The 26,163-nt window shown below is 42.7% G+C and overlaps 1 protein-coding gene across 4 annotated transcripts in view; it reads left to right on the forward strand.

Annotated features, from left to right (window-relative positions):
• Positions 1-26,163, forward strand: part of Evi5 (ecotropic viral integration site 5) — a 155,091-nt gene that overhangs the window by 2,926 nt on the left and 126,002 nt on the right. Inside the window, exon 1 of one of the 4 annotated variants that reach the window (XM_034508406.3) lies at positions 3,006-3,144. The exons of the other annotated variants lie outside the window; for them this stretch is intronic. The gene's annotated coding sequence lies outside the window, so the exon portion shown is untranslated. Of the gene's footprint in view, positions 1-3,005; positions 3,145-26,163 lie in introns of those variants that run through there. 4 annotated transcript variants of the gene reach the window in all.

The following is a 26,163-nucleotide window of genomic DNA, read 5'->3' on the forward strand; positions in this document are numbered from 1 at the left end:
CTGCCTGCCTAGTGACCTAACTCCATGCTAAGGGTCTACAGGATGGACCGCAGAACTTTGAGTTGCTAACTGAATCGACTGTAAATAAAAGTGGCCTTTGCACTGCTGTCCACTGCCACAGGTCTTCCATGGGAGGGTGTAGACAAGCATCTAGACTTTAGAGGGTAAGCAGCAGAGCGGCAGGAGCAGAGATGGTGTCAGAGTAGAACTCACACAGTGGAACATCACTTACGACAGTGACCCAGCACTTGTGAGAGCTAGAATTAGCAATTAAAGTAGGGCATTAAAGTGTAAGCTCTTTTACCAAATAAACCGACACTCTTGGGGTAAGTGAGAGAAAGGCATTAGTCAGGGATAATGCTGTCGGGCCAGAGCTAATGGCCTCCTCAAGACTATTATTTTGAGAGCAGGTATTTCAAATATTTCCATTGTCACATGCTGAGCACAACCAGCTATCTCTCCAGCCCCTCCACAACTGCTCCCACCACATTCAGTTTAGCCTCTTCTGGAATTTCTCACATATAGAATCATATACTGTATGCCCTGGTATTTATTTCCAAATTGGTAGTTCATTCACATACTTTCAAGGGAAAAGAATACTACTTTAAGCCTTTGGATACTCACTAAAAAGAAATTGTCTTCCTACCTCTGGAAATGCTTCACTCTTAGTTACCCTGCCTCCCACTTATGAAACAACCAGTGCTGTAGTTCACGGGGGCATCCGTGGCCATCTTTATCTATGCTTCTTAATGGGGAGTTTGAGCACTCTGTTTTGTTTTTGTTTTTCGAGACAGGGTTAAGAGCACTCTGTTTTAATTAAACATTACCCAAAGAATCTTCAGACACTAAAATAATTTAAAATCTATTTTTATAATAACTAGCACTCTTCTTAGGTTCTGACTCTAAATGTCAAAGTGTGACATTTACCTGCAATGTCAGTAACCTTTGAGCCATATGCTGTTTGAGTCAGGCCCCTATGATTCTCGAGTTTCTTGAATGAATGTGAATGCATGACTATGAATGAAGTAAACCCAAGCTTCTGGCTTTATGGGGCCAGACGTTAGTGAGAGATTAAAAAATTCCCAAGAATCCTATAATTACAGTGTCCTGGAAAGTGATTAACAGGACTAACATAGGAAGGTCATCAAGAGACATTTCTCAGAGCCAGAGACTAAGGCCCAGTTAAGAAGATGAGGCCAGGAAAACTTCCCAGGTATTAGAAGTTTGCAAAAACTCTTGTGAGGGAGGAAAGGGGTCAGAGGAATTAGGTCAGTGTGGCTGGAGAAAGGAGAGGATGAATATGGTCTGAGCAGAGAGGACAGCCCGAGAGGTAGGCAAGGCGCCCAGCCCTGAAGGGCTTGGTTAGAGTCTTTTTTTTTTTTTCCTAAGAGAATGGAACACTGGACAGCGACAAGGTCACATGATGCAGTATTTGAACAAACATTCTTCCTGTGGTGTGAGGTTTGGAGAAGGGTAGGAGGGAGTGTGGATAAATTAGAAGGTTAGGTCAGGGTAATTTTAACTAAGGTGACTGGTGGTGAAGATGAGACAGAGTCAAGGAAACTTTAGCAGATAAAAGCAAAGAATTTGCACATAAATTGGAGAGGTGGCTTATACATTTTATTTATTGTTGCTATGGTAGATGCATTAAATTACTATGAATTTTTTTGTTTGTATTTTGAGACAGGGGTGGTGTGGTGTGTGTCTCTGTGTTGCCTTGGCTTTCCTGAAACTCACTTTGTAGACCAGGTTGGCCCTGAACTCAGAGATCTGCCTGCCTCTGTCACTGTCACTCAAGTGCAGGGATTAAAGCCATGTGCCACCACTGCCTAGTACAATGAAGTTGTTACACTGCCATTAAACATCCGACCTAAAGTTATGCAAAAAAAAAAAATTGCCTCAGACTATTTTGAAAATCTCAAAGCTGGGTGGAGGACATGGTTTTACTTCCCATTTCTTATATCCTTGTTGAAAAATAGGACAGGGTTTTTTTTTTGTTTTTTTTTTTTTTTTTTTTTCGAGACAGGGTTTCTCTGTGTAGCCCTGGCTGTCCTGGAACTCACTCTGTAGACCAGGCTGGCCTCGAACTCAGAAATCCACCTGCCTCTGCCAAGTGCTGGGATTAAAGGCGAGCGCCACCACTGCCCGGCCTGGACAGGTCTTAACAAATATGTCAAAATCAGTAGTATCAGATTAGTAAACAATTTTGGAGCTTTTCTGACTGAGTGATGAGAATTACTATCCTTTTGGTCACTTTTAAGTGAATATCAAAAAATGATTTATATTGCCTTTTGTCTCTTCCTGAGACAGGACCCAAATGAATAGGCTGTTTTTGTCCCGAACGAAGTAATTTCCTTCGAAGAATTTCTTGGTTGGTGTTGGATAATTGCCCACCCTCTGTCGGACTCCGAATGAACCCACGGTGTCCAGAGGATTGCTTGTTGGAAGACCTGTTTTACCACCGCGAGAGCCATTTGATGAATGTTACGTTTTTGGGAGTGGGACTCTGGGCGGCCCTCGCAAAGCTACGCGTCCGCTGTGCGCGCCCCAGACCTGGCAGCCCCGCAGCCCGCCGCCGCCGCTCGCGGGGGTGGGGGGGTGTCCGAGGGGGCGTGTCTCGTCCTGCCCGGACTGGCGAGGGGCGGCTCGAGCGACTGGGAAGTCAGCAGTTTGCAGAGCCGAGGGCTGGGCGCTTGGGAAGAGGGGCGGAGGACCGCGAGGGATCTCCCCGCCTCCGCTCCCCTCGGTCCAATCCCTTCGGCTTCTGCTTCGGCTTCGCCCGCGCGGCCCGGGCCCTAACCTGCTCGAACCCATTCTGCGGTAGAGGCCGGCCGGGGCTCTTTAAGGCCCTGTCCGCGCCTGCGCCCTGGGCTTTCCTGAAGCGGCCCGACCGGAGCCGGGCGGAGCTGGCGGGCGCGGGGCTGCGCGGGGTTCTCCCGAGTCGCCAGCGGTACGGGGTCGCGGGCAGCTCCGGGTTCCCGAGCGAGAGGCGCGCGCCGGGGAACGCGAGGGACGCGGCCACCGAGGCCGAGCCGGGCCGAGGCGCTGGGAGGCGGCGGCGGCGGCGGCGGCGGCGGCGGCGGCGCGGCCGCCGGCTGGATGGGAAGTTCATGTTGACGGCGGAGTCCACCTCAGGTTTCCAAGGTGAGGGGCGCCGCGCCAGGCCGGGCTGCGGCCAGGGAGGGCGCGGGCGCCGCCGACAGCCGCGCCGCCGACCCGGATCGCCGAGCTTGCGGCGCGAGCCCGCCGGGGCCTGCGTTCCCCGCGCTTGCTTGGCCTCGGGGCCCGTCCTCGAGGACACCGCGGTCCGCCGCGCCCTGCCCGGAAAGTTGGCGTCTCCATTCGGCCTGCGGCGGCTGCGCGTGGCGGCGGCCGCCGGCAGGTGACGGGCGAGCCAGGTGTGCGGAGCGACGGCGCACGGAGCTCCGGAGCACTGGGTCGCCCTTCGCCTAGCGGGGCTAGCCTGAGATTAACCGCGGGTTTCCGGTGGGTCGGATTGCGGTGGTGGCGTCTTCGCTGCTGACTCCGACCTGAGATTCTTTTCACTAGAGACTTAAGCAAAAGTTCTGGACCGGTTCCCTCTCTGTCCTGTTTCTGCTGGAGGGGATTTTGACGAGCAACAAGCGGGTTTCTTTGGAGAATAATAACCTTTTTTTTTTTTCTTCTTCCCCGCCGAGAGAATGTATTCCAGAGGCTTCCTGAAGTTAGAGGAACACGATCCCGTTGGTAGTTTTTAATCTTTGCGAGGTGTTTTTCTAATTTTTTTCTTCTATTAGTAACAATTTCTCTGTGTTCCAGAACTTTGCTTTCTGTAAAACGGTGTTCGCCTTCTGTGAGAAGTTTGTGTAAAGGAAATATTAGAAAATTTATTCAACTCTATCTGGAATAGAAGATCACAATTTTAAGTTTTTAGGTAATGAGTTTTAAGTGAAAACAAACTAACAAGAAATTACTGGGTTGGGATATATATCTCGGAGGAGTGGAATTACTGTTTTTTTTTTTTTTGTTTGGTTGGTTTTGTTTCTGGGTCAGAGTTTTGTCCAGACTGTCCCCATACTCCTGCCGTCGACCTCCTTGCAGTGTATTGCCACTGTTTCTAGTAGATTTTTTTTTTTTAAATTTCTGGCTTTAGCTTCTGTTGGGCCTTTTGTCAAGATGGTTGTGCCATCTAGTAGTCAGTGAAACTCCATTAGTCCATACTTCCTGATGATGCTTATAGTCTTCAAAACATGCTTCGGTTTGGGTGGAGGTACAGCACTTTATCAGTGTGTGACTTTATTTTGTGTGATGACTGAGTTTGAAAATATTAGCCATTTTTGTATTAATCTTTTGTGAAGCGCCTCTTTTACGAATTATGCTTAGTTTTTCGTTAATTTACTTTTCTACTGTTTTTTGGTTCTGTTTTATGTAGTGTTGGGGACAGAACCTACATCCTTGGGTGAGCAACTGTGTTACTTTCCAAGATTTCTTTTATCAGTGGTCTGACAGTATCTGCAAAATTCCAGAAAAAAAAAAAAAACAATTTAGAAGTCTTAAAATTTTTTAAATTGAATTTATTTAGGTGCTCTCGAGCAGGCACCATTCTGAGGGCTTGATACAGATTAGCTCACTTAAGTTTTAAGTTTCATGCCATTTGGAGTAGCTGAACACTATTCAAGTGGGATGCTAATTACTCCTTTGTCCAGCTTATCTAGGCTGTACACAGCCGTTAGTTACTCAGTAACCGTTGGGGTTGTCAGATGGACTGCTCTGCCATCTCCCCACTTGTGCTCTAGTGTCCCTTATTTTACTAATAATGGCCCCAAGTGGAAGAGTACTCCCTTTTGTACTTGCCAAAAGTGAGACTGTAAACTGCTCCTTTGAAGTGAAACAGTGACTATTGTTGACTTAATAACAATAAAGAAGTTGTGTGGTATAGATGTTGCAAGAACAACCCTCAGTTTGTAAAATCTCGAGGAAGGATAAAGGAGTCGGGATAGTTTTTCTGTAACGCTTCAGCATGCACAACAGCCCCACTGATGAATTTCCGAGGAAGGGGCTGTGGGAGCTTCTGGGGAACTACTGATGTCTTAGAATACATCTCCCGTGGGTAGGGCCTGATACATCTGGCTTCCAGTGTTCTGAAAGCTGGGCAGAGGAAGTGGGCAGTGGATGGCTGCTGTTTGCTAAAAACACTTCTGCTTAATCCCTTGGCTGTCAGCCTTGAACTGCTTGGTCTGGAGTTACTCCACATTAGTGTTTCCAGGAATAAATTATGAAGGGGTAGGAGTGGGATCCTAGAAAGCCTAGCTGTGCCCTTACACAGTCTAAATGTCGTAGCTTCTTCACCACTGACCTTGGGTGATGCCGGTCCTTAGTCTTTCTGGGCTTTTGTGATTGGGCCATATATATTTCCATTTGTAAGCTAGAAGGTTCAGCTTCCTCTCCTCAGTTGTTTGCTCATCCATCTCTTGTCTTGTTTTGTAGATATCTTGTTTTCTCTGGTCTATCTCAGGAAGGTAAAGATTTCATTAAGCTTTGTTTTCTTTGCTTAGTTTGCTTCCTCCAAGTTAACTTTCAACTTGGTATTATTGCTTGATTGTTAGTGGGTCTTCTCGTGACTGGCTGACAGTCTCTTGTTTCTCTGTTCATGGTTAAGAGAAAGAACACCTGACAGCTAATCAGAAGGAAGACCAGAGTTACTAATGTCCAGATTTACCCTATAATCTGGTTTCAGGCAAAAGTTCTCAACTTTGGCTGTATCTTAGAATCTCATGGGGAGCTTTAAAGAAAATATCCTTGTCATTACTGACTGAATACGGCGGTATCTCTAGGGATAGTACCCACACAGTAGTACTAGTAAAACTTGATGTTATTACACAGGATCAAATTCACAGTAGTAAGTGTGTGGTTTGGTGGTTTCACCATGTACCCGATGCAGACTCAGAGCAGGAGGAGTTCTTGTGCACCACTTGTTATTCAGTGTACCTATTCTCTGCTCAGTGCTGTCTGCCATTTTGATTTCTAGGGTCGGACAATAGCGTCTGGATATTTTAATTAAACATTTATTGTTAGAGTTTGTATTTCTGTGTGTTTGTATGTGGGCATGCATGCATGCTGCATGTGGTGGGCAGAGGACAGCCTTGTGCAGTGGGTTCTTCTTCCCACTTTTGATGGGCTCTGGGCCTTGAGCGGGTGGCAGGCTTGTACAGCACTGTCTTGCAGGCCTGCATCAGCATCAGCGTCATGGTGTGTGTGTGTGTGTGTGTTTGTGTTTGTGTGTTTGTCCCCGCATTTGTTCTGGAAGTTCCTCAGCCTAATGAGAGTTCTGTGCTAGAAACAGTTCTCATACTGGCTTAGTTTTCTATAGCCTCTGAAAATGATGATGGTTCTATCTTTTTTTTTTCCTTCTGTTTTTCCTAACCTTACTGGTTTGTGTCTTAAAAACAACAGCAAAATTTCATTTCCTTTCTTCACATGTATCCTTTTGTGTGGTGTATATGTGTTCATGTGTCTGTGTACACATCTGGAGTTGTCCTTAAATTATTTTTTGAGACAGACTTATTGAATCTGGAGCTTGCTAATCAGCTAGGCTGGCCAGCAAGCCCCAAGGGACCCTCCTGTTTCACGTCTCCAGCGCTGGGATTACAGCTTCATGCTGCTTGGTGCCCAGCTTTTTCTGTGGGAAGTGAGGATGTGAATTCAGGCCCCTGGGTTTGTGCTGCAAGCACTTGACAATTGAGCTATCTTACTAGTCCCAGCAAAACTATCAGTGTTTTAGCTGTGTTTTTATGAAGAAGCAAACTGGGTTGTATGTTCAGTCTGAAGTCTAACTTGGATGCCTCCCAGCTGCCCTGTATTATTATATATACATGTTCTCTCCCTCTCCCCCTTCCCTCCCCCTTTCTGCTGCCAGGAGGGAGATGACCTATGCTCTTGATCAAATACCACCCCCTACTCTCTCACTTACTTTGTCTCTGTTTCCTCACATTCTTTGTCTTGGCCTAGGCTGACCTTGAACTCCTGACCCTCTTGTCTTCATCTCACACTACTGAGGTTACAGACTGTTATGAAAACCAGCCCTGTTCTCAGATTCTTTCTTTTTAGAAGTGCCCATTGTTTCATAATCTTACAGTGTTAGAACTGTAAATTATTTTGTAGATGATTCAGCCTGATGAACTATTTGAGACTTTCTGTAAAGCACTCTCTCCTTAAATGTGGGCAAGTCAGGTAAGAGATGAGAAGTGTCTTTGGGTATCTGGAAGCCTATAAATCTACATGTGCATTAACCATTGGATGAGTAAGTAATAGATTTTGCATATTTGTAATATGTAATATTAAACTTATTGAAAAGTTAGGATAGTTTTGCCATTCCTGTTAATTACACTTAAAGGAAAGTCCTGTGATAGGGAGAGGTAGCATTACAATGTTTTTTTTGTTGTTGTTTTTGGTTTTTCGAGACAGGGTTTCTCTGTGTAGCCCTGGCTGTCCTGGAACTCACTCTGTAGACCAGGCTGGCCTCGAACTCAGAAATCCACCTACCTCTGCCTCCCAAGTGCTGGGATTAAAGGCGTGTGCCACCACTGCCTGGCGCATTACAATGTTTTATTTGTACATGTGAGTGTTTTACCTCCAGACCTGTCATTAAAAAAGGTTAAATTATATAAGCTTCACCTAAAAGAAACATATTATACATGTTATTTCTACTTTAGCAGGGACTACAGAGTGAAAATTCTGTCTTAAAATTTTCTTACCAGAAAAAGTCGGAAACTATTGTTAAAGTCAGATCTTTGTCATCTGTTAACAGTTACAAAGAAATCGTCTGTGTTAGGTATCACACAGCTGGACTGTTCCTTTCTCATCCCTTCTCTTATTTTTTCACATTTTGGGTTTTTTCTTCTAAGATATATTTGTTTTTATGTGTTGGGTGTTTTACCTACACATATACATGCATGTGTATAATTTTGTACAGCACCTTCAGAGGCTGGATGAGAGTGTTGGATTCTCTGCAACTGGAGTTACATAGAGTTGTAGTCACCATGTGGGTGCTAGGCACTAAACTCAGATCCACAGTGATTTTAATCAGTGAGCCATCTCTCCAGCCCCATATTTTAATTTTTGGCGTGGCTCTCTCGTGTAGTTCAAGGCTGGCATCGAATTTGCTGTGTTTGGCTACTGTCTTTGATCTCCTGTTTTCTTGTCTCTGCCTATCAAGTGGTAGGATTAGGATTATGGGTGTGCAGGCACCATTGTGTTCAGGGTGCTCTGTCTCTCCTGTTCTCTTTCTCCCCCCTCTTTCCTTCTTCTTCTCCGCCCCCGCCCCCCCCAAGTCAGGGTGTCTCTATGTAGTCTTGCCTGTTCTGAGCTCATTATGTGACCAGGCTGTCCTGGAACTCACAGACTGAAGTCTTTCTGCCTCTGTCTCCCAATTAACAATGTGCACCACCACACTCGGTGAGCTTTTTCTTTAAAACACCTAAGGTGGGTCAGTGAGATGGCTCAGCAGATGCTCTGTGTCTTGATGACCTCAGTTCCATCTTCAGACTCTTGCAGGCTGCCCTGTATGTATGTGTGTGTGTGTCTATCTACACATACTAAAATATCAATTTTCTTTTCAAAACCCTTGTAAGCCAAGTTTGTTCTTTTTCCTTTCGTTACTGTTTGTTTGTTTATTTATTTATTTTGAGACAAGGCCTCCCTGTGGAACCCTGCCTGGCCTGGAACTTGCTATGTAGATCAGTCAGGCTGGCCTTGAACTCAGGGATTTTGCCTGTTTCTGTGCTAGAATTAAAAGTGCACCATCGCTGGGCAGTGGTGGTACATGCCTTTAATCCCAGCACTTGGGAGGCAGAGGCAGGTGGATTTCTGAGTTCGAGGCCAGCCTGGTCTACAGAGTTCCAGGACAGCCAGGGCTACACAGAGAAACCCTGTCTCGAAAAACCAAAAATAAATGAAAAAAAAAAAAAAAAAAAGTGCACCATCATGCCTAGTCGAGTGACAGAAATTTTGAGACAGAATTTTCACTCCGTAGTCCCTGCTAAAGTAGAAATAACGTGTGTGTGTGTGTGTGTATATGTATGTGTGTGTATGTGTAAAATGTGTGGGCCTGTACATACATATTTGCATGTGTGGGTGCACACGTGGGTGCACACGTGTGTGCACGTAGTTTTGGAGGCCTTCCTATCACTTTCCACCTTATTCATGGAAGCAGGGTCTCAATTAAACACAGAGATTACTGATAATGAGTAGTCTAGCTTGGGGGAACTTCCTGTTTTCTTAAAGCGTTCTGAAATTTCAGGCGAGCCTCCGTGCTCACTTGGCATTTACTTGGGTTCAGGGATCCGAACTATAGTCCTCACGTTTGCATGGCAAGCATTTGACTTACTGAACTTCTCCCCAGCCTAGGATATACCTTTAAATTATGTCTTGTCATAGATTTTTTTGGTACTATTTACTGAGCCTGTGAGTCCTGTGGTGCCCTTTTCAGTGATTTTTAACAAGCTTTAACAATACAAAGTGCCTGAGGTGCTTACCACTGCTCAAGCCCTTCCTGTTTTGCTACATTATAATCATTTTTCTTTTATGTTTATATGTGACGCTCAAGATGCCAGTCAGAAATGACCTTGGCAATTCTGACTACCATGGTGGTATGATACTCTTTCCTCATAGATAGAGCAGTTAATTTTGTGTTTGCAGGTAGACCCTGGTGGCTTTGGTCTCTTCAGTTTTCTCCGGATGGACTTTCGCATCTCTCATTCCTGTGCTTGATTCTCTGTTTACTGTTTGCACCCTAGCTGCCCATTACTGTACCTGTCCTTGAGACCCTTCCCTGCTCTGCAGTCTGCATGTTAGTACCCCTCAGCACATGGCAGCCAAGCTTTACATCGTCATCAACGTGGCTCATTTACCCTTTGAGGGCAGCAGACAATGCCGGTTAAGAACATGTTCATTGTTCTTTGTACTCCTCCAACACTTGCAGCTGTGTTCTGAAAAATGTTCTAAAACTGGCTAAACTGGCCCTAATCTGGGCTTTCTTTGTTGGTTTTCCTCTTGATGGTCCTGCGAGTTCATTATTAGGATTTCTGAAGGACTGTCTCGTTCTGTGTTCTACATCTGTAATGAGAATTAGCATGGAACTGACTTTTTGGTGGGTAATTGTTTTCTGTCTTTTATTTGTTCACGGAAAACTTTATAAGGCACCGGTGTAGAAATGAGGATGTGGACTGTGACTCTGAAGTGCTGCTTAAATGGTGAGTTGATATCTTTGACCTAGTATAGATATTTTATCATGTCAAAGATAAATTCAAAGTTTTTTTTTTAATAAATTAGTTTATTAGAATAAGGTAAGTGATTACTGGATAAAATTGTAGCTTTAATAAACGATTATGTAACATGATGTGAAAGAAGAAAAATGTATCTTCAGGTATAACACAGTAGAAGAGCCATCCATAATTTGATGGTGAGAAGACAGAACTTGAAGTTGAGGATGGATTTTACAGTAAAAAACTAAATATTTTATTATTTGTATGTTGCATGTATATGATGTATGTGGACATGTATTTGAGACTTTTTGTGGATCTGCCTGAGGTATATAAGATATGGAGACTTAGGCATTTTGCTGGGGCCGTCTCCCAGCTACCAGTCAAATTTAACCAACTATTCTAGCTTATGACCTGCCATGCCTGTCCCTTTCTGTTCCTTCTGAATCGCCCACGATTACTTTCCTCTCTTTGTGTCACTCCTCTGCCCAGAAGTTCCGCCCTCCTCCTTCCTGCTCAAGCTATTGGCTGTCAGATCTTTATTACAACCAATCAGTAGTGAGACAACCTCTGATACGTCTCTAGATTGCCTTTAGGCATGTGAGGAAGGGTGAATATTTACAAAATAAAAAAACCTGGTGATGGGCCATAGAAATGACAGTACTAAAATTCTTCTAGCATTTAGCTCTTTGCTGGTACAGTATTAACAATGAGAAATACAGAGGCACACGTTCACACAGTGTGAAGAAAGGTCAGACCAACAGATATGTGTGTACCGTAGCACATGCATGGATGTGGAAGAGCTATGTGGAGCCCATGTTCTCCTTCCCCCTTTTTGTAGGTTTAGTGGTTGAACTCAGGTTGCCAGGCTTGTTCACTGAGCCATCTCAACTGTCCCTGGATGGTGACTTTGAGAGAATAAATATGTGAGAAATACTCTGGATGTTTATTTGTAATTTCTGTAATAGGTGAGAACAAAAATAAAGACTCTGAACTTGTTTGTTCTTTTCGGTTTGTTACACTGCTAGATAGAAAAGGTAATAGAAGTTGTCAAGTAGCCTGGGGCATTTGTACGTCACATGTAAGGCTAGTAGAGTGAGTGAGGAAATGTGGCCAAGTCCAGGAAACTCAGCTTAACTGGCTCAATATCTGCTTATCAAGCATAATGGTAGGTATGGGGAGATCGGTGTATTTTGTCTACATGGACAGAATTCCTTGCTCACAAGACTTACAAACTGAGGGAAGGCTCAGTCGATGTATCCTTGTTTCTAAGCAGGAATATGATACCCCCCCCCCCCCCAGACAGGGTTTCTCTGTGTAACCTTGGCTGTCATGGAACTCCCTATGTAAACCAGGCTACCCTTGAACTCACAGAGATCAGAGGCAGGCTGCCTCTGCCTTCCAAGTGCTGGGATTAAAGGTGTGTGCCACCACTGCCTGGAGGTGCACTTTTTATTTTAAAGGGTGATTTAGTGTTTGTTTGACTTTATTAGAGCTTTCTGTAACTAGCTGAAGAAAAATATCTAGTGAAGTAAAAGTTTTACAACTTTCTAAAAGCTAACTTAACTAACTAAATGTATTTATATTTTGAATCAGGGTCTCTCTACATAGCCACAGCTGGCCTTGAACCCATGAGGTCTGCTTGTCTCTACCTTCTGAGTGCTGGGAAAAGTTTTACATCTTAATGCTTCCTTATCTTTTAGTCAGTGCTTGGGATCAAACCCAGAGCCTTGAGAAAGCTAAATATGTGCAAGCTACTCTTTTTGGTTTTTTTCGAGACAGGGTTTCTCTGTATAGCCCTGGCTGTCCTCGAACTCAGAAATCCGCCTGCCTCTGCCTCCCAAGTGCTGGGATTAAAGGCGCGCGCCACCACCGCCTGGCGCAAGCTACTCTTGTTAGCCTCTAGAGGGCTGAGACTGCAGTGTGAACTTAGCTCCATGTGTTGGGCTGTGACAGACACAACACATGTCTTATTCATCCCAGGTAGGGAGCCCAGGACAGACCAATGTATAGCCACCACATGAGCTTTTTCAGCTGGCCTCTTTGTCCCCAGAAATAATGACTCTGAGACTTAATATTTCATGATTAAATGCCTAGAATTTCATGAATAAAGGCCAGAAGCTTTGGCTTGTTCCCCAGCTAGCTTGTATAAGTGAATTATCCATTTATTCTATTCTGACTCCCGCCACATGATTGGTCACCTTGACTCAGTTTCATGTGACTGGCTCCTTTGTTTGGGGTGAGTCTCCAGTGCCTCACTCTTGTCTCAGAATTTCTCTCTCTCTGTGGGATGTCCCACCTTCTATTTCTGCCTCATCTCATTGCTATAGGGTTTTCATTGACAGGTGATGCCTAACAGAGTCTCTACAACCACCAAAGTAAAACGGTGATTCAGTGCTTTTTATTAGGATTGTTACAGGGATATGGGTGAGAGGTTATTTACAGGAACAGAAATAACTCAAAGACAGCTGCATCACCAAAGCCTAGCTGCATGGGTTACAGCTCACAGAAGCTGGGAACCTGGAGGAGGCTCAACAGGGTGGAGAGTGTCCTTTCCAGGTGACTTATTGTAAAGCTCTTCCAGGCAGCTGGGCTGGTTTCTGCCCCCCCACCCCCCAGGCTGTTCCGGTCTGCCATAGCATTCATTTCAGCTTGGATTGTCTGAGAATGACTCTGAATCTGGTCAGTTTTAGGGACTTCCTGAAGCTATTTTGAATTATCTAAAGGAGTTTCCCTGCAGGATGGAAATAATCCTATTTTCCAGTTTGTCCATCTCAGTATTTTAATTAAATTTTCTTTTTTTTTTAAAGATTTATTTATTTTATGTATATGAGTACACCATTGCTTTCTTCAGACACATCAGAAGAGGGTATCAGATCCCATTACAGATGGCTGTGAGCCACCATGTGGTTGCTGGGAATTGAACTCAGGACCTCTAGAAGAGCAGTCGGTGCTCTTAACCACTGACTGAGCCATATCTCCAGCCCCTTAATTAAATTTTCTAAAAAGGTATCAGATGAATGGAATTCTCAGGCATGACATGTTTTCAGTTTATGTCTTAAAATTATAGCTGACCTTATCGGTGACTCATAGTTGATTAGGTTTATTTTAGGGCTGGTATTATGTGGCTCAAGCATTTATTAGCTCAGACATGTTGGGAAAGTTGTTGAGCTTCCCATGCTTTAAAAAATCTGTCTCAGTGAGGGTTAACTAAGACATGAATGTAAAGTCTTGTCTGAGGACCTGGCACATAGTAATGCTGACAGGATGAGAGTGGGGGCAGCCGCTCGAGCTGTCCTGCTCAAGTTTTGCTTTTCTGAAATTTAGCTTCACAGTGACATGGAAGGAAAGGAACTTTCTCTGCTGTTGTATTGTTTCTTGTTCTTCCCTTTCTCCATAATTTCTATGAATTTTTAGATTTCCCCCAGTGTTTGTTGTATTTTTACATTCCATTTCTCAGGCAGCTGTTAACTTACATAAGTGACTTTCAACCCAGGGATGTCCTGGCTATTCATTCATACCATTGAAAGCTTAATTTTGTTTTTGTTCTTGAGATTGGACCTTGGGTGTTCTGTGTGCTGGATGTGTGCTCTACACTGAACTGTATGTACCCTTATCCCTGAAAGACATAGTTTTAAATTATTTTTTTTTTTAAGATTTATCTATTGAGTGCTCTATCTGCATGTACACCTGCAGGCCAGAAAAGGGCACCAGACCCCATTACAGATTGTTCTAAGCCTCCATGTGGTTGCTGGGAACTCAGGACCTCTGGAAGAACAGCTGGTCCTCTTAAGCACTGAGCCATCTCTCCAGCCAGCCCCAGTTTTAAAATTCTTTTTTGTGCATATTTACAGGCTGTTTTAAAACTTATATTCTTCGTTTGTAATATTGCAAATAAGACAATAAAACAACCACCCCCCTCCATTTGATGTATTGATTATGCTTCTGACATGGAAGATATTGTTGCTTGTTTATATAAAAAGTACTTGTTCCCATTAATTAACACTAATTAACACTAATTCTTTGTAAAATTTTAAGTTATATTGTGTGTGTGTATGTGTGTCACATGCATTGGAGGACTTTTGGTATGCGTTTCGTCTCTCCTGGAGTCCTGGTGGTTCCAGTTGGGTTGTCAGGCATGTAAGGTACTGCGTAGGGTTTTGTGAAGGTGTCTTCTCTGGCCAACACAGAAACAGCAGAACCAGCTATTATTTAGCTCTGCGTCTTTTTCAGGTATGCTGCTAACCTGAAGCCATGATCTCATCATATGGTGACTATTATGCAATTTTTCACCTTTTATTTTATTTATTTATTTATTTATTTATTTATTTCCGAGACAGGGTTTCTCTGTGTAGCCCTGGCTGTCCTGGAACTCACTCTGTAGACCAGGCTGGCCTCGAACTCAGAAATCCGCCTGCCTCTGCCTCCCAAGTGCTGGGATTAAAGGCGTGTGTCACCACCACCCTGCTACCTTTTATTTTTTTAAGTATGTATATTTAAACTTTTATGTGTGTGGATGGCTGTTTTGCCTGTGTGTATGCCAGTACACCACCTATGTGCCTGGTGCCTCTAGAGACCAAAAGAATTCATTGGGTTCCTTGGAACTGGAGTTACAAATGGTTGCAAGCTGCCATGTTGGTGCTGAGAACTGAGTCTGGGACCTGTGGAACAGCTGCCCGAGCTCTTAGTTATCTCTCCAGATCTTAAATATTTTTTAAGACTAGAAATAAACTTGTCTTGACATGAAGAAAGACTCTACAAAAATCTTTTCCTATGTATGAAAATAATATATATTAATTTGTTCAAGTACATTGGGACAGTTGAGGATGTAAACACTGATACTTACTTAAACTCAGATTTAAGTTCCATTGAGCTGTTTGCTGTAACAAACAGCTTGAGAAAATACCCAACTAAAGCAACTTGAGGAAGAGTTTATTTTGGTCACATTTCATATGCAGTCATAGTGGAGATTTACAAATGCCCAAGCTTGCTTAGCTTGCTCTTTATATCCAGTTCAAGACTTTAGCCCATGGAATGCTGTCATCCTCAGAGACAGAGTTTTGAAGGCATGTCCGGAGGCTAGTTTAATCATAGATGGTTCCTCACAGGTGGTCACAGAAGCTTATCTCCTGGGTGATTCTAGATTCTGTCAGGTTGACGTAACACATGCCATAAAATTCTATGATTAATTATTTAAGTACTTTGTTCTAATTTACTCTCTTTCCTCATTGCCATTCCTGACTGTGATTGACTATAACACATTGCTGCCTGGCCAACTGTTTCATTGTGAGCAGTTTCTGAGTGAACGTGTGTGTGTGTGTGTGTGTGTGTGTGTGTGTGTGTGTGAGAGAGAGAGAGAGAGATTGATTGCTCTAGAGAGTAGTATTACAGTTATATTAATATATATGCTTTGATTGAGCAGTAATATATTTGAAAATACTCATTTTATGTAAGATATTTTTTTTAAATATCTCAAAAGAGCCACAGTAGTGCATTCCTATAGTCCAGCACCCTGGAAAGGGAGTTGGGAGGGAGGATCATGAATTGAATGTCAGCCTGGGATACATGAGACTCTGTCCCAAACAAAAGAATCTAAACAAAGCAAAAATCACAAACAACATTATTATGCTTATGGGTATGTATGTTGTATATAAGTATATCCTTGTAGGTCTTTTGATGATAATGGACTGAACCCCTGAACCTGTAAGCTAGCCCCAATTAAATATTTTCTTAAGAGGTGCCTTGGTCATGTTGTCTGTTCAGAGCTGTAAAACCCTAACTAAAACAAGTGGTTTTTCTAGTTTCAGGAAATCATAGTGTCAGTTGCTCAAGTCAGGGCAGATTTTATCTTTGAATTGTTCTCCTATACTCTAGATCTGTTTCATCAGAAAGCCATTTTGCAGTAGTGTCTTACTTACATCTGTGTTTATCTCTGTTGTTCCCTCACAAGCCTAAATCATACTGCTTTTCACTTAGATTTAATAGTTACCTGATTAGTCTCTCTTGTCTGATCTTCCCTCCCTAAAAATACACCTTTTATATTAACTAGTCTCATAAAGCAAGTTAAGATCATGGTCTCCCATGTTTAAACCTCTAGAGGTTTCCAGTTACACTCTAGATAGAGCTCAGATTCCTTTTTAATATTATTATGATTTGCTCTCTAACATGTTCAGTTTCCTCCTACATTTGCCTTTAAGCTAGTGCTTTTAGCCTTGTTTGTAAGCTGGACTTTTCACTATAGATGCCACTAGCCAGACTAGTAGACTATTGAGTGCTTGATCTGTGGTTAGTTTGAATTGACATGTTATGTAAGGGTTATACATATATGTTGACTTTCAGATTTAGTATTAAAGAATGTTATCATATTCATTTATCTATTGAATAACATTTGGCTATATTAAGCTATATGTAACCTGTTTTTACTTTATAAAAAATGTAGCTACTAGAAAGATTTAAGTAGTTATAGTAATATTTATTTTATTTTTTTGTTTTTTTGAGACAGGGTTTCTCTGTGTAGCCCTGGCTGTCCTGGAACTCACTCTGTAGACCAGACTGGCCTCGAACTCAGAAATCCACCTGCCTCTGCCTCCCAAGTGCTGGGATTAAAGGCGTGCGCCACCACCGCCCGGCTATAGTAATATTTATTATACTTATAATAATAGTTATAACAGTATATAATTTTTAATAGTTACAAGCTCTTGCATTTGTGCTTCATCTTTCATTTTTTTTTTTTTTTTTTCTGGACATGGGGTTTCTCTGTGTAGCCCTGGCTGTCCTGGAATTCACTTCTGTAGATCAGACTGATCTCTTAACTCAGAGATCTGCCTGCCTCTGCTGCCTGAGTGCTGGGACTAAAGGTGTGAGCCACTAGTGCCTAGCTTCATCCCTTATTGCTTTGAGATAGTGTTTTTCTATGTAATGCTGAGACCTGAGACCCTCCTTGCCTCTGTCTTCCATGGGCTTGGGATCCCCGGTGTGCACAACCATTCCTGGCTCTAAGTAGTCCTGAAAGACCCCTCAAGTCCTGATGCTCATTGTCCCCATGCTGTGTGTATCCTTGTGACTGTTCACTTTTGGTCTGCTTTCTTCACTAGCTCTGTGAAAGGAACATACCTGTTTTGCTCATGACTTCATTTCTAGTTACATTTTATTTATTATTTAATGTGTATGCACATAGGCATGTGTGTGTCATAGCAGGTGTATAGAGTTTAGAGGACAAGACACAGCAGTCTGTTTTCTCCTAGCGTGTGAGTCCCAGAAAGTGAACTAGGTTGTCTGGTTTGGCAAGTGCCTTTATCCATTGAACCATCTTACCATTCCTCATTTTAAAGTGATACTCCACAGTAGATCCTACATAAAATGTCTTCAGCTATTTCAGGAGGCATATGTATATGTATATATAGTAAAAGATTGCACCTTTTCAGATAACTGTTACTTATATGGAGAGAAGGTTAAAAAATTGGTCATATACCCCTGTAGAAATTAAGAATCAGTTCAGTGAGGTTGTAACGTTTACTGGAGCCTCACTTTGGGCGCCAAACTGTAACGGCCCGCTCTGTTCCGCAGGTTGAGGTTTATAGCAAGAGAGAGAGGGGGGGGGGGGGAGAAGGGGAAGAGACAAAGAATAGAGACAAGCCAGAGGATCTGTAGTCAAGTCTCCTTTACTGTCTCCCACAGACTATATTCACACCTCCTACTGACCACCATACACACCCCCCCACCACTACAAGGAAATCCTGGGTATTTATAAGCACAAACAGGAGAACACAGGTGAAAACATTTTACCTCGTGCACCATGTAGCTGGGGTCACTAAACAGCAAAACAAGCTATGTGGGATAAACAAGATATTTATCAGAGTGTGCTTCAGCTGTTGTAGGCTACTGAAAAACAAGTCTCTCATCAGGGTATATGGCTCCAGATGGCTGCAAAGTTGATAGCTGCTTTCTAGCCACTTTCTGCTTAAAGTCGGCTCCCAACAGGTCCCCCTTTTTAAATTTTTTTCAAAAGGGAAGGCTGGGAAAACTTACGGAAACCGTGCCTTTCCTAGGTTGGAACAAAGGACCCCCGCCTCCCTTTCCCGTCCTTGGATACTCAACAGCCATTGGTTGAGCTCCTATCTTAGGATGGTGAGGCCTCTCTTCTTTTAGGGGCAAGGGTCTCGGTATGTTCTCTTAACCCGTCATTGACTATCCGGCTTAGTGTGTAAGTTAGGGGTTAATCCTCATCAGTCTTGATGACAGAGGTTTCAGAGTCCCCTACTTCCAGCCTGAAATAGCGGACCTGTATAGGTTTCATTTGAATAGCATCTATCTCTTGTCATACAAAAGCCATCAGTCAGTTGAACCGCATGAACCCAAGAGACAAGAGACTTAATAGTCGGTATAAAAGCAACACTCTTTAAGGCAACACACAACTTCCCCTGTTGGAGAAGTAAAAGGTCTAAGCCTTGTACCCACAAATTTTCAGTAGAAGAAATTATACCAATGATATCCTTGAATTTGCATCAACTTAGTAACAATTATACAGATTTCTACCAATAGATTATGGCTGTGTAATCAATTTTAGCTCTTCCTTCCTATTCCAATAAAACCATTGCTTTTCCCTAGAAAGACAGCCTAATATTAACCACCTCAGTCCCCAAGTCCAGGGAATTGGGGCGTCTAGTCTTCATTAACTTCTTCAAGTTGAACATGGGTGTTGAGATATTAGAAGAGGGATGAGGGGAAAGGTAAATTGATAAGCCTCTGTCTGTGTTAACTGCATCCAGCTGGAAGTCCAGGGCATCAGTGAACATTCAGGTGATAAGAAGATTCATTCACCAAAGCTGTGTATTCTGTAATATACAAATCTCAAAACAAATTTTAGTATCAAGATAATTATTTTGATTCTCTGGAATCTAGTGTTCTGGAGGCCTACCTCTGTCATGTCTGATCCATATAATTCTGGAAGATATAACTACTACCTTAATGACCTCATCAGAAAAACTCATAGAAAAACCTTTTTTCCCAAATCTGTCTATCCTTTGGCCAGTAACCAGAAAAACCTTTACATTGAGTTTTTATCCAGAGGAAAATCTAACTACACAACTCAGAATCATAACCATTTTGAAAGTTGAATCAGTCTAACACAACTGATTAACACTATCTTTCTGTTTAGCTCTCTGCCTAGAGCAACCTTCTATTTATCTATTTATCTGTTTGGCTCTCTTGACTCAGAGCAGCCTGCAATTTACTCTTTGCATCTTTAAAGCCTTTTTCATCTGTTTCTGCTTATTTATTTCTTGCCCCATTTTTCGTTACTATGACCTACTGGTCTCCCTACAATCACCTTTGTTTCACCTCTGAATTTAGCCAGCTCCATCAGTTGACTGGTTCTCCAGTGCAGGATCGAGGATGGCCGCTTCCAATTCCTGCGGTGTCCTTCACTGTATCCCACTTACTGGAGCCTCACACTGGGCGCCACTAATGTTGAGGACCGCACTGCCCCACGCTTTGGGCCTAAATTCTCTGGTCAAGAGAGAGAGTGGGGATGGAGGGGTAAGAGATGAGAAGAATAGAGACAAGACAGGGTGTGTGGTCAAGTCTCCTTTACTGTCTCCTATTCACTCATATTAACCTCTCCTATTGACTTCTCCTATTGACCCTATTACAAGGAAATCCTGGGTATTTATAAGCACAAGCAGGAGAACACAGGTAAACATTTTACCACGTGCACCATGCAGCTGGGGTCACTAAACAGCAAAACAAGCTATGTGGGATAAACAAGATATTTATCAGAGTGCGCTTCAGCTGTTGTAGGTTATTGAAAAACAAGTCTCTCATCAGGGTATATGATGACTTCAGATGGCTGCAAAGTTGATAGGTGCTTTCTAGCCGCTTTCTGCTTAAAGTCGGCTCCCACCATGAGGCATAATCTGTGAATTCAGCTGCATTTCTGCAAACTCTGTGCTTGATTGTTTACGTGGTATTTTTACATTGTTTTGGTCATAGTATCCCTTTACAGCAGTAGAAAAGTAACTAAGACAGATGTTGGTACCAGGGACTGGGCTATTTCTGAGTTAGGCCATGCTGCTTATAAGAGAAAAGTGGACTTTGGACAAGTAAAGTGGTTGAATGCTGTAGTGAGGCAAGCTTGGGAAACAGTAGTCCTAAGAGCAGCATGGGCAGTGGAGGCCCAGCTTGAGAGATTCCAGAGGGCAACAGTATTATCTAAACTGTGTTAAGAGACTATTTTTTGATATTTTGCCAAGAATATGGTTGTTTTCTGCCCTTGTCCAGAAAAGTCTGCTGGAGAGGTTGGATGATTCTTTCACAGTAGCTGCCTATGAACATCCTCCATATCAAATATTTATATTATAACAGTAGCATAATTACAGTTATGAAGTAGCAATGAAAATAATTTTATAGTTGAGAATCACTACATGAACTGTATTAAAGAGTTGTAGCATTAGGAAGGTTGAGAACCTCCATTTTAGACTAATAGCATTTGCAGAGGAGATTTCAAGACAACCTAGTATTGACTACGTCATGTAGTAATCTTATGCATGTCAGTAATCTTATGCAGCTCTTCAGTGACAAAGAGCAAGCAGGGCACAAAGTAAGACAAAATGTCCAGTTTGCGTAGAGCAAGAGCACCAGAAGATTTAATGTTGGAGCCAAGTCTTTTTTTTTTTTTTTTCCGAGATAGGGTTTCTCTGTGTAGCCCTGGCTGTCCTGGAACTCACTCTGTAGACCAGGCTGGCCTCGAACTCAGAAATCCTCCTGCCTCTGCCTCCCAAGTGCTGGGATTATAGGGGTGCACCACCACTGTCCTGCCTGGAGCCAAGTCTTAAATGCTCAAAAAGATAGTGAGACAGAATAAGGGGAGTGGTGTCCTTAGGGTGATTAGGGTAACCCTGCAACTTGTGAAAAGAAAAAGACTTAAGGAATTATTTGTTCCTAAGGAGCAGCAACAAAGGAAAGTTTGTGCAAATTTAACTTAAAAGGGGGCTGGATTCCAGTCCAAGCAGAAAGAAGAACCTGGCAGGATGGGCCCCTACTTCTGAATTAGGGTTTTTAAGAATACAGGAATAAAGGGTTTGTGGAATCATCCTCCACAATTAAGGCCAGGCATGTGGCAGGGCAGTCCTTGCATGGAGGCCCCGAAAGACCATCTTGTGAAGCTGTGAAAATGAGGGCTGGATTGTGTTGAAGACCCTGTAGGTACTGGAGATGCCAGAGCTTTGGGATGTCTTCCAGGGAGAGCTGCATAAAGGAAGTGAAACCGTCCCAACAGAAAAGTGTGTAGTAGTCAGCAAAGCTAGGAGTGGGAGATCCAAAGATCTGTCTTAAGTCCATTGACATCAGATAATGAGTTAGTTACAGTAGGTGGAGTCTACCTATCCTGCTGCTCTTCTGTCTTGCTTTGGTCCAGTATTTGCTCATTATGTTTCTTTCCATTCCCTTTGGAATAATGTGTATTCTGTGCCACTGTATGTTGGAAGTATGTAATTTGCTTTTTGAATTTACAGGGGGGTTACAGTTAAAAGATTGCTTTGAGTCTCAGACAGTACTTTGGTTTTTGGACTTCTAAACAGTGTTGAGACTGTGAAAGAACTACGGAACTCTTGAAATTAGATTAAATGCATTTTACACTATGTATGTCTACAAGTCCATGGGGCCAGGGAATGGAATATGGTGGTTTGAGTGAGAATAACCCCTATAGGATCATATATTTGAATGCTTGGTCCCTAGCTGGTAGAGCTGTTTGGGGGAGGTTTCTTAGGATTTCTGTTGCTGTGAAGAGACACCATGTTCAAGGCAACTCTTTTTTTTTTTTTTTTTTTTTTTTTTTTTTTTTTTTTTTGGTTTTTCAAGACAGGGTTTTTCTGTATAGCCTTGGCTGTCCTGGAACTCACTCTGTAGACCAGGCTGGCCTCGAACTCAGAAATCCGCCTGCCTCTGCCTCCCAAGTGCTGGGATTAAAGGCGTGCGCCACCACCGCCCGGCTAAGGCAACTCTTATAGTGGAAAATATTTAGTTGGGGACTTATTTTAAGTTTCACAGGCTAAGTCCATTATCATTAAGACAGGGAACATGGTAGCATGCAGGTAGGCCTGGTGCTGGAGCAGTAGCTATGAGCTTTATATTTTGGTCCTCAAGCAGCAGGTAGAAAGAGACTGGGACTGGAATAGACTTTTCAAAGCTAAAAGCCTACCCCATTGGCACTCCTTGTCTAACAAGGGCACCCCTGTGCTAATAAGGACACATATTTCCAAAACTGTCCCAGTAGTTTACCAACTGGGAATGAAGCACACAAATGTCTGTCACTCTCTCCTTCTCTCCCTCTTCCTCCCTCCCTCCTCCCTTTCTTCCCCTCCCTGTTTCCCTTCCTCTCCTACCCTCCCTCTCTCCCCTTCCTGCTTTGGCTCTGATGTAAGCTCTCAGCTGCTGCTCCAGTGCATGCCTGCCGATCTGTTAACTGTACCACCATTATGATGATAGACTCACCTGAGACTATAAGCAAGCCCCCAATTAAATGCTTTCTTTTATAAGTTCCCTTGGTCATAGTGTCTGTTCATAGCAATAGAGCAGTAGCTAAGACAACTGGGTAACGAAAATGTGTTACATATAAGCAATGTGGTTTTATTCATCCATAAAGAAGAATACAGTCCTGTTGTCTCCAGGAAAATGGTTGGAACCTGGAGGTCACATGTTAAGTAACAGAGGACATCATTAAACAGATGTAGGCATGTGACTTTGTAGTCTACCATCTGGAACCAACTACTCAAATACTCTTTTCTTTCTCCCCTCTTCCCTTCTCCCTGCCAAACATATGTAGGCATGGTGGCACAGGCCTTTAATGGCAGCGTTTGGGAGGCAGAGACAGGTACATCTCTATGATTTGAAGCCAGCCTGGTCTATATAGGTCCAAGACAGCCAGAGCTACATAGAATGACTATCTTAAAACAGACAAAAACAAAACAAAACAAAACAAAACAAAATCTCCCTCCCCATCCCCAGAGTTAGAATCCGAGGAGGAAGACAAACTAAAATGGAAAGGGGAAATGTGGAGAAAGGATGTACTTGAAAGCTGGAGAGATGGTGCAGCAGTTAAGAGCACTTGTTACTCCTGCAGATGACCTGGGTTTAGTTCTCAGCACCTATATGGTGGGTCACAGCTATGTTACTCCAGTTCTAGGGGATCTGATGTTCACTTTTTCTGACTTCTGGGCACAAGGCACACATGAGTTGTACAAACATTCAGGCAAAAGACTCACATATAAAATTAAATGTTAAAAAAATTGTAAGAGGTCTTAGAGTGAGTAGATAGGATCACTGTACACATACATGTATGTTACAATAGACATCTGTACAATTAATCTTTGATAATCAAAAACAGTTGTATTACACAGCTTCCTTTTACTACATGCCAGGAAATAGGAAAGGGTAAAAAGAAAAGCTGAAAATTTCAAAGCAAGTTAACAAAAAATTATAACAGGACAATCATAACATGAAGAGTAATTTTATGATACATGGAATTGTAAAGTCAAAGAACAAAGCTAAAAAAAAAAACCCTAGCATTGCATCTGGGCTAGTTATGCATGCCTATAATCCCAACACTTAGAAACCAGAGGCAAGAGATTACTTGTTCCAGGCTATAATGGGGTACATAGTGAGACACTGACCATGTTAATTAGGGTTTCTATTGTTAGGATAAAGCACTATGACTAAAACCAAAACAAACAAAAAATAAGTTGGGGAGGAAAGGGTTTATTTGGTTTATACTTCCATATCACTGTTCATTATCAAAGGAGGTCAGGATGTGAACTCAAACAGATCAGGGACCTGGGGATAGGAGCTGATACAGAGTATATAGAGGGGTGCTATTTACTGGCTCAGCCTGCTTTCTTGTAGAACCCAGGACCATCAGCCTAGGGATGGTACCACCCACAATGGATTGGGTCCTCCCTCATCAATTTTTAGTTAAGAAAATGCCTTACAGCCAGATCTTATGGAGTCATTTTCTTAATTGAGGTTTTTTCCTTTCAGGTAACTCTAGTTTGTGTGTCAAGCCAGTCCCCAAACAAATCCCAAACAAGTTCAATGGAAAAGTTCCTGCAACTCTGCTTAAGGATCAGAGTTCACATCCCAGTGTCATTCCAGAATGAGTGCACTGTCATGCACCTGTAACTCCAGCATGGGGTAGAACAGGGTGGGTGGGAAGGAAGGTGCTTCCCTGGAGCTTGCTGACTTGCCAGTGTGAATACTAGGTGAGCTCTGGGTTCAGGGATAGACCCTGCCTCAAAGAGTGATGGAAAACCTCTGGCACCAGTACATGCACACGTGTGCACACACACCTGTCCTTAATGCAGACAATGTCCTACACACACACACACACACCCCACATACCACACCACACAGGTGTCTAAAATTCTAGGGTCTAAAATATAGGAGAGCAGTATCTTAAGAAAAATTTTGAGAGCAGTAAGAGCAATGTTTGAGTGTTTAGTGGTGTTTGCCTTTTTGGGGAGGTTGCTTTACTCATGTTTATTATTATTTTTATGTTAATTTTTTAGTTTTTGAAATTAAAATGTAATTACTTTGTATTCACCCTTTGGTTTCCTCTCTTTGATCCCCCTGCTCTTAAATTTATGACCTCTATTTTAATTGTTCTCTTTCTCTGTCTGTCTCTCTGTCTCTCTCTTCTCTTTCTGTGTATGTCTGTCTGTGTGTGTATTTCTAGATACATAAACACAACCTGCTCAGTCTGTACAGTTACCTGTAATATATGACTTAAGGGCTGACCTCTGTAGTGCTCAGCCCCAACTGATACAACCCAACTCCTGTACCTAAAGCTCAAGAATCATAGTCAAAGAAAGCAGAAAGATTGTAAGAACCAGAGGATTAGCGAATTTGCTGTCACACTTTGTTTCCTAGAAATATCAGAGTAGACATGATGAAACGCATGAGGTCTCATCAGCATGACTGCCTAAAGAAGACCTGAACAAGGATGACACCAAAAGATATACTAATACGAAAGATGGAAATTTTATGGGGCCTTAACCCTAAACATAGAACTACAGGCAACTCATTAGTCACAGGAAGTCCCTGAAACTGACCAGATTCAAATGGTCTGTTTGTTTCTCCTCCTTTCCCCCAAGGTTACATAAACAGTAAGAACTGCTGAGGAGAACAGACTAGTCTGCTGCCTGGAAGAGACTCAGACCTGCCTGAAGGAGAGATTCTCTGACCTGTTGAGCTCTCTGCAAGTAGTATAATGAACTCCAGGTTTCCTGCTCTTGGTGATGTAGCTGTCTTTGAGTTATCCCTGCCCCTGCCCTTGCCCTTTTACCTATACTCTTGTGAATAACTCTAATAAACTCATTGGTTTACCAGTTTCGACTTTGGTGGTATCATTACTTTGGTCCTGTCATTGGTTCCCTCTTGAGTAAATGTTTGTATTGAGTTTCAAATGAAAATAGTATACACCTCCCTAATTGTTTACCTAAAGCCGTGGTTTTTCAACCTTCCTGATGCTGTGACCCTTTAACACCTCACATTGTGGTGACTCCTAACCATAAAATTATTTTCATTGCTACTTCATAACTGTCATTTTGCTGCTGTTATGAATTATAAATATCTGTGTTTTCCAGTGTTCTTAGGGGACCCCTGTAAAAAGATTGGTCAACCTTCAAGGGGGTCATGACCTACAATTTGAAAACTGCTGACCTAAAGTATGACTCAGTGACTTTTAGTATGTTTATTCATACATGCAACTATTGTCATAGTTAATTTAAAAACAATTCCTGTCACCTCAGAGAGGTGACACTATTATACTCTCTGCATTTGCTGCTCTGCTCCTCTGCTCTTGTCAGTTCTCCCTCATCAGTCTCTTCTGGCTGCAATGGTCCTATAGTGGACATTTCATTCAAATGGAGTTATA

Source organism: Arvicanthis niloticus, chromosome 7, assembly GCF_011762505.2.
Source record: "Arvicanthis niloticus isolate mArvNil1 chromosome 7, mArvNil1.pat.X, whole genome shotgun sequence".
NCBI lineage: Eukaryota > Metazoa > Chordata > Mammalia > Rodentia > Muridae > Arvicanthis > Arvicanthis niloticus.